The sequence below is a fragment of the Primulina eburnea genome, chromosome 13 (genome assembly GCF_022965805.1).
Source record: "Primulina eburnea isolate SZY01 chromosome 13, ASM2296580v1, whole genome shotgun sequence".
Lineage (NCBI taxonomy): Eukaryota > Viridiplantae > Streptophyta > Magnoliopsida > Lamiales > Gesneriaceae > Primulina > Primulina eburnea.
In genome coordinates, this window is record NC_133113.1 from 4,954,252 (window position 1) to 4,959,645 (window position 5,394).

The window sequence follows — 5,394 nt, forward strand, 5'->3', positions numbered from 1 at the left end:
GGGGTAGAGATTTTATGTGTGACACCATATTTGCTCAAAAGTTTTTCAAAGAGTTTGTTGCAAAAATGCGTGCCACCATCACTAATGATTGCTCGTGGTGTTCCAAATCAGTTAAAAATGTTTTTCTTTAAAAATTTTAGGACCACTTGAGCGTCATTAGTGGCATACGCTTCTGCCTCCACCCACTTAGACACATAATCTACCGCCACCAAGATGTATTTTTTCGTGAAAGAGCTGGGGAACGGTCCCATGAAGTCTATTCCCCACACATCAAAAACCTCACATTCAATGATATTATTTAACGGCATTTCATGACGGTTAGAGATGTTACCTGACCGCTGGCATTTATCACAGTGTAGCACATGAGAACGAGCATCTTTGAAAAGAGTTGGCCAATAAAAGCCACATTCAAGTACCTTGGATGCCGTCCTTGTTGGTCCGAAATGACCACCTACCTCACGGTCATGGCAATGGTTGAGAATTTGATCAAACTCTTCCTCCGCAACACACCGTCTTATCATGGAGTCTGCACAAATTTTAAACAAAAACGGTTCCTCCCAAAAATAGTATTTCACGTCAGAAAAGAATTTCTTACGTTGGTGAAACGATAGGTTTGGTGGAGGTGTGCCTGTGACAAGAAAGTTCGCGAAATTTGCATACCATGGACAATTTCTCACCTCAAAGAGTTGCTCATCGGGGAACCAATCATTGATAGCACAATCGACAGAATCATCACAAATAAATTCTAATCTAGACAAGTGATCCGCCACAACGTTCTCGACACCCTTCTTATCTCTTATTTCTAAATCAAACTCTTGTAACAGTAAGATCCACCGAAGTAAGCGTGGCTTTGCATCTTTTTTAGCAAGTAAGTATTTAAGGACAGAATGATCAGTGAATCCAATCACTTTGGACAAAACAAGGTATGCATGAAATTTGTCAAGTGCGAATACTACTGCAAGTAATTCCTTTTCAGTTGTTGCATAATTCAATTGAGCCTCATCTAAGGTCTTACTTGCATAGTAAATTGTGTGAAATACCTTGTTTTGCCGCTGGCCAAGTACGGTCCCCACTGCAGTGTCACTGGCGTCGCACATGATCTCGAAGGGCAGGTCCCAATCCGGTGCCACCAAGACAGGAGCCGTCACCAAGCGCTCCTTTAAATCCATGTATGCCTGTAAACAGTCAGAATTGAAATCAAATGGCACATCTTTCATAAGTAAGGAAGATAGATGTTTGGCAATTTTCGAAAAATCTTTGATGAACCGCCGATAAAAACCGGCGTGGCCTAAAAAACTTCTAACTCCCTTTACTGACGCCGGAGGTGGCAAGTTCTTGATGACTTCAACTTTCGCCTTATCCACCTCTATTCCGTGCTCCGAGATCTTGTGCCCTAGGACAATTCCCTCTTGTACCATGAAGTGACACTTTCCCCAATTTAGCACCAAATTTGTCTCCTCACATCTCACTAACACCACCCTCAAGTTCTGCAAACAGTCATCAAAAGAAGGGCCGAAAATAGAGAAGTCATCCATAAAAATTTCAAGAAAATTTTCTATCATATCATGGAATATAGCGGTCATGCAACGTTGAAATGTGGCAGGGGCATTACAAAGACCAAACGACATGCGGCGAAAAGCGAAAGTTCCATAAGGACAAGTGAAAGGGGTTTTCTCTTGGTCCTCAGGTGCAATGGTGATTTGATTATACCCCGAATACCCATCTAGAAAACAATAAAACTCATGACCCGCTAACCTCTCAAGCATTTGATCAATAAAGGGAAGGGGAAAGTGGTCTTTTCGGGTGGCATCATTCAACTTTCTATAATCAATGCACACACGCCATCCCGTAACAGTTCTGGTGGGTATTAGTTCATTATTATCATTTGCAATCACAGTAATCCCACCCTTCTTTGGCACACACTGAAACGGACTTACCCATGCACTATCAGATATAGGATAGATAATAACTGCATCGAGAAGCTTAATCGTTTCAGCTTTCACTACCTCTTGCATCTTTGGATTTAATCTTCTCTGAGGTTGCACAAGAGGTGAGTACTTGTCTTCCATCAAGATTTTGTGCATACAGACTGATGGATTGATCCCTTTGATATCCGCCACCTTCCACGCAAATGCACCCTTGTGTGCTTTCAAGACTTTCAACAGTTTGGCCTCCATCACACCTGTCAAAGCAGCAGAAATAATGACAGGTAAAGTGTTACGCTCGCCTAAGTATACATACTTTAGGTGTGGAGGCAGTGACTTCAGCTCGAGCGTCGGTGGCTCCTCAAGGCTTGATTTCTGTGGGATCGAGTCTTTTCGATCTCCCAAATCTTCTAACCTCATCTTCATTGACCTTCTCCATGGATGGTTGGCATTCAAGTATGCCACTATTTCAGCTTTTTCGTCGTCCAGATCATCTTCTCCCAATGCAGTAGTGATAGCGGCCTCCAAAGGATCTCTCAAAGCATCATGCACATAGTTAGACACAAAGGCATCAAAAGCATCAATTCTATAACAACTATCAGAATGCAGTGTGTGCTTAAGTGCATTAAAAACATCAAAAGTAATCTCTTCCTCGCCCACTCTCAATCTCAACTTCCCTTCTTGCACATCAATCAGTGCCTTGCAAGTCGCAAGGAATGGTCTCCCCAAAATGAGAGGCATCTCGGTATCCTCCTCCATGTCGAGCACCACGAAATCGACAGGAAAAATGAATTTGTCTACCTTCACTAGCACATCCTCAATCACTCCGCGGGGGTACTTGACAGATCTGTCAGCCAGTTGCAAGGACATCCTCGTCGGCTTAGGCTCTCCCAACCCAAGTTTCCTAAACACAGAATATGGCATCAGATTAATACTTGCACCAAGATCACATAATGCTTTATGAAAAACAACATCACCAATCATGCAAGGAATAGAGAAACTCCCTGGGTCTTTTAGCTTAGGTGGGATTTTGTTTTGCACCAAAGCGGAGCAATTTTCAGTTAAGTTGACTGTCATATGATCCTCCAACTTCCTCTTATTTGCTAAGATATCCTTCAAAAATTTAGCATAACTAGGCATTTGCATTAAAGCATCGGCAAAGGGAATATTGATATGCAACTTTTTAAACACCTCGAGAAACTTACCTTTTAAACACCTCGAGAAACTTACCAAATTGTGCATCTAGTTTTGCTTTTTTCAATGCAGCAGGAAAAGGAGGAGGTATAACAATTTTTGGTTGTGTAGTGGGTGCTAGTGTAGGGTTAGAAGACTTACCTTTAGATGTCGCAGTATGCTCATCTACGGTTTGAGTTTTCTCTTTTTCCTTTGACTCCAAAACTTTCTCACTCTTCAACTCGATGGCCTTCACTTGCTCTTTTGGATTAGTCTCGGTTACTGGGCAAGGTGCCTGGCTCTCTACTTGCTATCATCTTCGCTAATTGACCAATCTGATTTTCAAGTCCCTTAATCGACGCATCCTGATTTTGAAGTCTAGTTTCAATGGATGAAATAAACTTAGACATCATTTGCTCCAAGTTGGACTTTTCTTCTCTAGGAGGATCGGATCTGTACATCGGTTGTTTGCCATATTGTTGTCCTCCTTGCGGTCGATTCTGACTGTTTTGACCGCACCATGAGAAGTTGGGATGTTGCCTCCACCCAGGATTGTATGTGTTTGAATAAGGGTCATGCCTTGGGCGGTTGTGGACTCCTACTTGATTCACTGGCGCCTCATTTTGCACATAGAATGGATTGTCGTCTTGACAATCCTTCGCATAATGTTCCCCTCCACACTTTTCACAGAATATCTCTTGGAGACGCATCGCCGTGCCACCCACATTCAAGCCGTCTATTTTCCTGTTTAAAGCATCAAGTTGTGCAGTAATAACAGAAAAATCAGTTACCTGGTGCACTCCTGCACTTCTCCGCTGGTTGTTCCTGTCAGATTGAGGATGATAACTGCTAGCAGCCATCTCCTCCAACAACTCATATCCTTCTTCCGCAGTCTTCCTCAAAAGGTTCCCACACGCAGCAGCATCTATCATAGTACGGTTAGGAGTAAGCAAACCGTAATAAAATGTTTGAACGACTAACCCAAGTGGTAACTCGTGATGTGGGCATCTTCGTAGTAGGTCCTTGAAGCGTTCCCATGCCTCATATAAAGATTCCTGATCGAATTGAGCGAATGTTGTAATGTCTGCCCGCAGCTTCATGGTCTTGGAGGGAGGGAAGTATTTGATGAGAAAAGCTTTCGCCATGTCCTCCCATGTAGCGATCAAACCTACAGGCAAACAATTTAACCACGTTTTAGCTTTATCACGTAAGGAGAAAGGAAATAAACGCAATCTAACAGCATCATCAGAAACTCCAGTGAATTTAAAAGTATCGCAGATTTCAAGAAAATCCCCGATGTGCGTGTTTGGATCATCCACTGTAGTTCCTCCGAATTGGACTGTGTTCTGAATCATCTGGATTATGGCTGGCTTGATTTCAAAGTGAATTGCCCGCACGATAGGTCTCACAATAATAGGGCGTGCACCCTCCAAAGAAGGTTGGGCATACTCAAGCATCGGTATGCGGCGTGGCATCTCGACTTGTCTATTTTCACGTTGTTCCTCTTCACGTTCTGGCTCGTGTCTCTCCATCGGTTCTTTAAGCCTCTGTTGTTGTCTTCTCCTGCGGAAGGTTCTTTCAATTTCAGGATCAAACTCAAGCTCCACGTCAAGTGACTTTGGCATGCACTGGAAGAGATATCTGTAATAAAATATGAAGTGTTATCTCAAGAGAAATAAAATAATGCTAAAGGAAATAACTAAAAATAAAATTGTAGATTAACAGTCCCCGGCAACGGCGCCAAAAACTTGATCGAACAAAACTTGCACAGTAAAATCCCCAATAAAAATATGATTTTGTATGCTCAAAATAAATCGCAAGTGCACGATGTCAAGTTATAATATAGTTTACGTGAGTACGAGTATCGTTCCACTGAAGACTGTGTTTTACAATTGTTATTTTCAGTTATTGAACATTTAGCAACGAAAAGTGATTTGATTGTTTTAATAATACTAAAATCAAATAAGAATGCAAATAAAAAGATTCAAAATCAAGTACTGAGATATAATGTCTAAAATAGTTGAGTAAAATTCAATGAAAAATGGATTTGTTGGGAATCTCGGTTCACCTACCCCTCGTTAATTTATTAATTCGTTCGATCGTGATCTACGCTTCCGACAGGATTTCCTAATCTATTGAACACACTCTCTCGAGCTATGCGAAACTAATTCTACTCAATGAAGTAATTAAATATCTTTAATTATTTATCAAGAGCAAATCGCATTTCGATCTATGAAATCCCCTAGTTTTCGACCCTTAGGACTATGACTATCGACACGTATCCAATTTCATATAT

The 5,394-nt window shown here is 41.6% G+C and overlaps 1 non-coding gene across 1 annotated transcript; it reads left to right on the forward strand.

The window, feature by feature from the left end:
• The first annotated feature begins 4,088 nt into the window (after positions 1-4,088).
• LOC140810976 (small nucleolar RNA R71) lies at positions 4,089-4,194 on the forward strand. The gene has a single exon (XR_012113372.1). It is a non-coding gene; the product is annotated as a small nucleolar RNA R71 (small nucleolar RNA).
• The last annotated feature ends 1,200 nt before the right edge of the window (positions 4,195-5,394 follow it).